Source organism: Canis lupus, chromosome 4, assembly GCF_048164855.1.
Source record: "Canis lupus baileyi chromosome 4, mCanLup2.hap1, whole genome shotgun sequence".
NCBI lineage: Eukaryota > Metazoa > Chordata > Mammalia > Carnivora > Canidae > Canis > Canis lupus.
This window is the reverse complement of record NC_132841.1, coordinates 75,684,024-75,693,983: the sequence shown is the minus strand read 5'-3', so window position 1 is coordinate 75,693,983 and position 9,960 is coordinate 75,684,024. Positions and strand designations below refer to the sequence as shown.

At 42.3% G+C, this 9,960-nt stretch overlaps 1 long non-coding RNA gene across 1 annotated transcript; it reads left to right on the top strand.

Moving 5' to 3' along the window:
• Positions 1–1,626: 1,626 nt before the first annotated feature.
• On the top strand, positions 1,627–7,918 carry LOC140632693 (uncharacterized). Its single transcript, XR_012030337.1, has 2 exons — positions 1,627–5,914; positions 6,712–7,918. It is a non-coding gene; the product is annotated as an uncharacterized lncRNA (long non-coding RNA).
• Positions 7,919–9,960: the final 2,042 nt, after the last annotated feature.

Sequence of the window (9,960 nt, the reverse complement as noted above, 5' to 3'; positions counted from 1 at the left end):
TAGTTTTAAAAGAAAAATAACCATGTTTTCCAAAACAAAAAAGGAGGAGTCACATTACCTATTACCATTCTCTTTAATAGAAGAAAGTGGGATTTATCCTACCTGCTTCTGTGATATGTTGTTTGGGTTGAAGTATGTGAAGAGAACTCCACCTCAGAGAAATAAGTGATTGGAAAAGAGAGGAGTATTTTAGTAGCCTTTGCAGATAAGGTTTCATAAGAGCCACCAAACTTGACAAGTGGTAGTTTCTGGAGGGTTAGTTGCACTGTGTGATTTTTGCTTGAAAGCTTGAATCCCACCAGTGGCAACAAATGTGGTTTTTTCCTTGAAATGAGAGACCCAGTTTATTTATATTTGAGAATGTCTTCAGATCCACAAGTCTGGATAATCATAGTTTGGCAGTCATTCCTGCAAGCAAAAATGGTGCTCCATGGAGGGCAACAGCAGTGTGGGTTCATAATCCAAACAGTCGTGTTTATGCTTTTCCTTGAGACAGCCATTGGCCCTCCGTATGCATCTCCTAAAAAGAAAAATATTCTGCCTAACTTTACTACCTATTACCACACCTTAGAAAAATTCACTCACTTTATTCAGTATTCAGTTTATATTTAAAGTTCTCGAATTGTTCCCCAGGGTGTTCTCGTTTCTTCCCCTGATGCAGTCAGTATCTGTTGAGGTTCACGCCCTTCAGTTGGTTATTAGTGTCTTTTTTTTTTTTAAGATTTTATTTATTTATTCATGAGAGACACACACCGAGAGAGAGGCAGAGACACAGGCAGAGGGAGAAGCAGGCTCCATGCACCGGGAGCCCGACGTGGGATTCGATCCCGGGTCTCCAGGATCACACCCTGGGCTGAGGGGGCGCTAAACGGCTGAGCCACCCAGGCTGCCCTAGTGTCTTTTTTTTTTTTTTTTTTTAAGATTTTATTTATTCATGAGAGATGCAGAAAGAGAGGCAGAGACACAGGCAGAGGGAGAAGCAGGCTCCCTGCAGGGAGCCCGATGTGGGAATCAGCCCAGGACCCCAGGACCACAACCTGAGCCAAAGGCAGATGCTCAACCACTGAGCCACCCAGGCATCCCTATTAATGTCTTTTAATCTAGAATAACTACCTACGATTTCTGTTTGCCAAAACACTGTTTTTTAAAGAATTCAAGCCAAGTATAGTGTATCTTATAGTATATCTCACCTTCTGGATTTGTCTTTTCATTTTCCTCATGGCTCCCTTCAGGTGAAATGTCTTTGGCAAGAAAACTACGTAGGTGAGGTTCTGTACGTGGGGCACACAGCACGCCCTCAGGCCCATCGGGCCAGGTTGCTTCACTCTGATCACTAGGTTAGTTAAGGTAATTGCCAGATCTTTCATTTAAGGCTACCTTCCCCCACTCTTAATTCTTTTTTTTTATTTTTTATTTTTTATTTTATTTTTTTATTTATGATAGTCACAGAGAGAGAGAGAGAGAGAGGCAGAGACACAGGCAAAGGGAGAAGCAGGCTCCATGCACCGGGAGCCCGACGTGGGACTCGATCCCGGGTCTCCAGGATCACGCCCTGGGCCAAAGGCAGGCACTAAACTGCTGTGCCACCCAGGGATCCCCCCCACTCTTAATTCTTTGAGAAGCAGCTAAGTTTGGGGGACTTAGTGTGGGAGGGAGGAATGGTTCCAGTGAATTGGTGGTGGACATTGCCCTTGGCCGTCTTGGACTTATGCCACCGAACCAGTGGACTTGTGTCAGCTGAGTTAACTGATCTTGATTGTCTAGAGGAAGCTGGGCTATGGGGAACTATGGAAACCTAAGATTTATTGATGACCTTTTATATCCCCTTGACCAGTTGTCCTGGTGAATGAAAAATTGCAACAACCCATAAAATACTCCCAAGTGTCCCAGACGCTGTAGCGACGCAGAGTTTGAACCCTGGTCTGGCCAAGGTGCTGGGAGAGGTTAAGGAGCCCATGAGTGGACGGTGGGAAAGGGCAGCCACAGTGACCCGACACAGGCCTCGCAGACGTCAGGAGCGTCGCAGCAGTGGTTTATGTTACTCGGTTGTTTCTTGTCTCCCTTCTCTTTCTTTCTTTTCTTTTTTTTTTTTTTTTCAAGTTTTAATTTAAATTACAGTTAGTTCACATACAGTGTGATATTAGTTTCAGGCCTTTTCTCTGAAATAAGTTATACGGGTAACACCAGTGTTGGCTAAAGCTTTAGGTTTAGGTGGGAGTGTGAGAAAAATCAGTATCAACTTGTAACGACACGGTAGTTGATAGAACTTCATGCCCACCCTGTGGTGGGGGCTTAGTCCTACCAGATGAAGGACCAGAGAGGATGATGGGGAGTGTGTGTGTGTGTGTGTGTGTGTGTTACATGTTCCATCTCCCTCCAGATCCATTGTACCTTGTTCTGTGTCCTGGGAGGCTGATACGTATGTATGGATCACATCAACAGGCCATCCTCTCTAGTTTCTGGTTGGGTTTGGTCCATCATGGAAGGAGAAAGGGGTGGAATGGAATCGCTTCAGGCCTGCTGTGCTTCTCATCACTGCTCTTCTCAAGGTGACTTCTATGTGAATTTCTTCCTTTGGGTTCCAGTAACTGCTCTTTCCCCTCTTTTGGCTGTGGACGGTAACAGTTCCTCCATTGCTACCAGTTCCGTGTTAGAGCATGGTGACCTTTGGTTTTCCTGTGCCTTTTGCCCACACCTTTATAAATAATCTATTTTAATGAACACACTGCTTGAATTAGCCTAATTTACGTGCGTCTTTTCAAACTGGGAACCTGAGTGATAACAGGCAGATAGGGTTAGAGAGAACTAGTACTGGGATGAAAGCTCTGTTGCTTGGTCCTCTGGATTAAAGTCAAAGGAAGATCAAGTGAGTGTGTCTTCAAACCTTTCCTTTGGCCTTGCGAAGAACTTCCTTTAGTTATTTTCTCCGTGTGTGTTCTCCTGGCGAAGAGTGGCCTCTAAAAACAGTCATATTAATGACCAGAAACAACTGCTAAAGTCATCAACTAAAAACGATCGATTTCCCAAGGAAGAAAAGTTCTTCAAAGTTGGGTCCACCAATTTAATTGGGCAAACTCCTCTCTACCCAGGCCGCAAATTTTCACCATCTCAGTACCAGAGAATCAAGGTCGTGAGGAGGAACCTGAGATCAGCGGCAATCTCATGTTGCTGTGCATCAATGATTAGAAGTCGCCTGCCACTGTCACTGCCACTGCCACTTGACCAGGAAGAGGTTCCCAGCACATCCAGCCTCTGCAGTGGTTAGCCAAGTGGCTCTGGCAAACGGAGAGGAAGAGGAGGATGTTTGGGTGCAGGTATCTTCTGCTTTTCAAAAGGTCGCAGTAGGCCACTTCACTTTTACAAGAGACCTTGTACCTGTTTTGGATAACTGAAAGAAATTCAAGGAAGATTTTCTTTTATATATACGTATAAAAATTATATATATAAAGACAAAAAGCAAAAATAGTGCTCAGTGTTTTGCAGCAAGCTCTTACAGAGGCCCTGTGCACCCAGAGCAGTGAGGGTGGCGCCACCCAGCGGCTTCCCTGGGAACTACACGCAGCATCTCCGCATCAAGCTGCCAGAGCTTTGAACTGTGTCTGTGAACGTCTGTGCTTTATCTTGATAGATTCTGTGCAGCTGTTAGCAAGATGGGTACTGAGGTATCAGAAAAGCTTAAGGCTACTTTTTTGTGCCTGGGAATGCTCCAGATTTTTTCCATTATAAATTAATGGTGATCGCTTCTTTGCTTTCCACCCTTTTGGCTTATGAAAGGTTTCAGAGGAGTGCTCTGTTTCATGAGGGAATCTATACTTGGAAGCGGTGGGAGATGTTGGCAACTTTGGAAAAATGGCCAGAGTAAATTGTCAAGGCAGGTAGACAACTCGGACATCAGCTTGTAGTCGCAAGTGGCAGGCTTGGAAGCCTTGACAGTTCATCATGTGAGAGGTCAACTTCTGCCATAGACAGATTTTTATTCTCTTTGCTGTCTGCCCCACTGGTGCAAATTGTTTTACAAGGAAGGAATGTATTGAAAGGTAAAGGACTTGGCAACTTATAAAAGTGTTGGTGGTAAGGAAGTCTTTGTTATGACCCTGCCAGTGTGGCCAAAGGAATGGTTTGCTTTGGTGAACTTCGATGTCCGTCATAGGTTATGGCCGGGCTCATCGGGGATGGCTTTCCATACCTGTGAATGGAAAGCTTTACATACTTCATTTGTGTTTTTAATAGAATCCTGCATATCTTTAAATATCGGACTATTCTGTTGTGAGTGGCTCCTGAGGGAACAGCAGTAAGTGTCATGGGCCGTCTATTAATGTGGGGAGGTTGTCTTTCTATTGAACGTGGATCTCATATTTCATATTTGTGAGAGCTACATGCAAGGCATGTGGCCTCTTGAATCTGTTCTGTGGACTAATTTCAGCCAGTTATTTTTCAGAATTCCCTCCCACTGTTCCACTGTCCTGCTGATTCTGGGAGCTGTGAACACTGAAAAGGCTTTGTTATAGATTTCCTTTGTAATTTGACCTGGATGTAGTTGGCTTCTGTTATTATCGGACAAAGAATCTCAAAGAGAATCTTCTTGATGACAGTTGTTCTAACAGCTTTAGTGTATAGACATGCTTCAGTTCATGCAGGAAGCCTATTAGCAACAATTAACAAAATGTATTTATATGAAAATACACGTCTTCATTTGGGTCCATCTCAACATTTACAAATGTCCCGTACAAGGGAGACTGAATTGCCTTCTCTGTGGGCTTGACAAATAGGAAAGGTATGACAATATTGCCAGATAACGCTGGAAAAGTTCATAGCAAAGTGCCTGTTCCTTCTCAGTTGGAGATGCCATTCCAAGGGCCACACAGGCTAAGTCGATGAGGAGATCCTTGGACACCACCTAGTGGCCATCTAGGGACTGTCAAAGGCGACAGCAGCGCTGCTCAAATTACCTGTGGTGAAAGACATGTCATCTCTCCAATTGGTTGTGCACCAGTACTTTTGTAAAATACAACAAAAAATTATTAGAAAAGTTATATAAAAATACACACAGAATACAAGTCGCAATTCTTAATTATTAGATTCAACAAAGAATATAATTTTAATAAATATAATCAGAACAAAAAGTAGAAAGAAAATAAAAAATATCCATCATTCACTGCAAATGTAAATAAAACTGAACAAACTGTTAGGGTGGGATAGCTATCTTCCCATGTTAAATGCCTAAATGCAGTTGTGAACAAATGCCACAGATAACCAGCATTTTAGTTTTGTATCAAATGTTTGTTATAAATGTACTAATATTTGCTATGCACAAATATTAAATTTTTAACGTGATAAGTGAACTTGTTTTCTCACTTGTTCAAATTTATTTAACCTAGATTGAAAATTTGTCTAATCTAGATTTATCTGATCCCTTCTTAAAATGTATCTAGTCTAGATGATGATGTTACTCTGGGGATAATGTATATTATGCTGTTTCTATGTTTTGTTTTTAATAACTTACATAATAGGAGAATCAGCTCACAGGGGCTAGTTTGAGATGCTCATTTGTTACTTTAATGGAGATTGAGACAAGGGAGTTTATATTTTCAAAAGTCATCACCAATCCTTCACAAGTAATCAATTTTAACAATATTTCCTGTATTGCTATAGTTAAAATTAAATCATCTTTTGATGAAATGAATTCAAGACCCATTTCCATCTTTTGGTGGAAAATAAAATTCAAAATATTCTATCTAGTATCTAAAGTATTGGTAATTAATGTTAAATTATGGTAAATGTTATTATAGCCTGTAAATTTTGTCTTTCCAAATTATAACTTTCGTTTTTGCCCTCAGATCTTATTTGTAGCTGGAGAACATGTTGCATAAAACTATTAAAATCATTAAAAGTATTGATGTTACCAGGCAAAGAAGTAAGTAAAGCTGTTCAAGTCACATCTTTAAAAAGTAGGAACCAATTTCTATTTTTTTTTTAAACTAAGAGCTTGTTCCTGACTTTGTCAGTGAAACTCCCCTCTTGAGTAACTATCATATCCAGTAAGAGACAATGATTATTTACAATCAGCTTCTATATTATCACATCATAGTATTTATCATGTCGAAATATTAGCTTTTATGTCATACATGATTTTTGCTACTTAATAAACATACTATTAGGATTATCTGTTTTTTTTTTTTTAATATACCAAGACCTTCTTAATTAAAGGAGCAGCGCACTGCATTGATTTAAAAGGGTAAATACAGGAGGGTAAGGGGTAAGGGGGGTTGGTTTCAAGGGGTCATACACACACACACACACACACACACACAGAGAAAATTATAAAGCGAATGGGCAAAATGTTAAAAATTGGTAAATCTGGGTAAGGGGTAAAAGTCTTTATATATTCTTGCAACTCTTCTGAAAGTTTGAAATTATTTCAAACTAAAAAAAGAAAAGGAAAAAGATCATTATTTGACTGGGAAGTAACCACAACGCCAAAATCTATCTCATGATTACAAGTATTATTAAATCTTTCAACCAGGTAAAAATAAATAAGTAAATTAATAAACAACATAAATTACTTCCTAATTTAGCTGGTAGTATGAACCATAAATTTAAAAGAAAGCTACCTTGACTAAAATTAAAATTATTGTATTATTGTATTATTATAACAAGTTGTGAAAAGAAATACTTACATTTTCTAAGATTTGCACATGCTTTTTTTTACAGCTGACGAAATGTAAAACAGTGCATCTTGTAATATGGTTCTGCTGCTCAGGACTCCTACTCATCTCTGGCACACAGCTCACCAGCGAGTGGGACAGCCCTGGAATGTTCTTTGCCCTTTGTCACATACCCAGTGCTTGGATGTTGCACCAATGTCAAGTTACTTGAAGTGTTCCTGGCACCTCCTTTCAACTTCTGTACTTAATTTGTTTTGGACCAGTACTACCCTTCGATCAGCACTGGTATAAGGGACTCTGGAAGGAAAAATGTTGTTTTCCTTCTCTACACACAACACTCACATTACTGGTCTCTAAGTATGTGGGGCTTTTCCTGTATACCGAGTGATTCTCCAGTTGTCCGGACAGCAGTGAGGTGTCCTGCTGTGAGGTTCAGTTCCGACACTACCTGGAGTTAGCATCAGGTCCCACAGGACTGACCCCCTCCCTACTTCAGATGCTGGCAAGTCCGAGGTGTCACCTGGGCTTCCAGAAAGTTCTATAATTTGCCAGAATGGCTCACAGACCTCGGGAAAACAGTTTACATACTAGATTACCAGTTTAGTATATAAGGATATAATAACTCAGGAACAACCAGATGAAAGACCTGCATAGGGCGAGGTGTGGGGAATGGGGGCTCCATGCTCTCTCCAGACATACTGCCTGCCCACCGTCTCCACATATTCACCGACCTGGAAGCTCTCCAAACCCCTTCAGTTAAGGTTGTTAGGGTTGTTATGGAGACTTCATTACTGTAGACATGATTGATTAAGTCATTGGCCATGAGCGATTATCTCAATTTCTCCCCTTTCTCCTTCCAGGAAGTGGATGGGGGTAAGGGGGGTAGGGCAGGAAATTCTAACCTAATTGTATGCCCGGTTCCCCTGGCAGCCAGGCCCCGTCCTGACGCTAGCCAGGAGCCCCCAGCCACTAGTCAGCTCATGAGCATTCAAAAAGACACCTCACTTCAGAGATTCCAGGGGCCAGGAAATGAGACAGACACCAAATATATATTTTTTATGTCACTGACATCCTGTTGTTTTTCAAGAGTCTTCTCTGAATTTGAGACTTGATTTCGGAGCACAGCAACCAGCTAAGGGAGACTGGTTGGTGCATGTGAATAAAGACAAGAGTTGACCTAAAACTTGCAGAATTCATTTTGCAAAGTCCTGGTAATTTTTCTTTTTTGGTTCCGTTTGCATGGTGACAGTACAATTATTCAGATGAAAAGAAAGTAAACCACAAAGACATTCTGTGCCCAACTTTCACTTTCTCCCAGCAATTATTGGAATGCCAGCAATGAAGTCTCTTTGAAAATACTGATCTAAACACAACCCAAGCTTGGTTTCTTCAATGGTGGGATTGCATATTTATCAGGGACATGAAAAGGGTTTTCTGGTTGTGTTAGTGCCTGTTTGAATATTACTGCCCACCTATGTTCACGATTTCAAATGGCACCAATCAGCATGTTAGTATGATTTTCCCCCCCTAGCAACATTGAGCTGTTTGGGTAGATAGTGAGTTTCTGTGACATTGAGTTTTGCAGGTAAGTAGAACAGAGGGTGAGATGGCCAAGGGGGTTGAATGTTTGAATGTTTGCAAGAGAGCATTTAAAGTGTTGGACATGGGATATATGGTGGGTGAAGTAGGCAGACAGTGTATGGTGCTGGGGGCGAGGGTAGGTGATGGATCCTGGAAAAATGGTCATGTCAGTAAATTGGGGGGGTCTCAACGAACTCAATGTTTTTGGAGTGGGACTTGGAGTCAATAAGCTATAGTTTGGGTACTTTAGTTCAAGATTTGAGAGGTGGCTGAGAAGCGGAGGAGATTTTTAGATGAGAGGGTTGGGGAAAGGAGGGAAGAGGATATTAACAGATGAAGTCATCTTTGAGGCATGAAGAAAGGGTGACCAGGGGGGCTTAGGTGGCTCAGTGGTTGAGCATCTGCCGTTGGCTCAGGTCATGATCCTGGGGGGATGGAGTCCTGCATCGGGCTCCCCGCAGGGATCCTGCTTCTCGCTCTGTCCATGTTTCTGCCTCTCTCTCTTGGTCTCTCATGAGTAAATAAATAAAGAATCTTAAAAAAAAGAAAGGGTGACCAGAAGGTCAGTAAGTGACACTAACACAGAGGCTTAGTGAGGGCTCTTTAAAATAATCTGACTTCAACATAATCTGTAGTTTAAAAAAACCTTTTGTTTGTGAAATAGTTTCGGACTTTAAAAAGTTACAAGAACAGCACAAAGGATCGGGGTAAGCACCTACTCAGGTTCTTACAGCGTTAATATCTTACATAACCACAGTATAATCGCCAGAATCAGGAAATACGTAGTCTTATAGACATTACTTGAATTTCACTAGTGTCCCACCGAAGTCCTTATTTTTGGTGCAGGTTCCAGTCCAGGATCACACACTGCATTTTCTCGTCCTGTCTTCTTTGTTTCCTCTAATTTGAAGCACTTACTCAATCCTTCTTGACCTTGATATTTGGGAAATACACTGGCCAATTATTTTGTAGGGTATCTCTCGATTTGGGTTGTGCAATGTGCGCCGATGATTAAATTCAGGTTCTGCATTTTTGGCAAGGATGTAGCCTAATTTTAGAACATCTTATCAGGAGGTCCGTGGTGTTTATTTGTCCCACTATTGGCGATCACTTTGACAGTTTGGTTAAGGTGGTGTCTGCTGGGGGTCCCCTGTGCCGTTACCCAAGGGGAAGGAGGAATATACGGGTGGGACAAGGAGCACACTTTGGAAGGAGCAAGGAGGACCCCTATCCTCCACCCCTCAAGTGAGGGAAGCCCCAGCATCGGTGAAGAGGGCTGGGGTGGTGGTGTCCTCAGAGGGCACCGCGCCTCTTGTAAGACAGGGGTGAAGGGGCGCCTGGGGGCTCAGTGGTTAAGTGTCTGCCCTCAGCTCGGTCATGATCTCCAGGTCCTGGGATCGAGCCCCATGTCAGGCTCCCTGCTCAGCGGGGAGCCTGCTTCTCCTCTCCCTCTGCCACTCTCCCTGCTTGTGTTCTCTCTCAAATAAATAAATAAAATCTTTAAAAAATAATAATAAAACATGGGCATGATGGGATCACTTGGAGGAGAAGCTGGCAATGCTAGAGGATTTGCTGCCAGCAGAAGCTGATTCCGGAGGACCCAGGGAAGGAAGGGAAATTGGGTGAGATGGGGTGCAGTGCAGGGCCACCTGGGGGTATGGACTGTGATGACAGGCGACCTGGGGGCTCGGTCTGCAGGTGGTGGCTGAGGGGA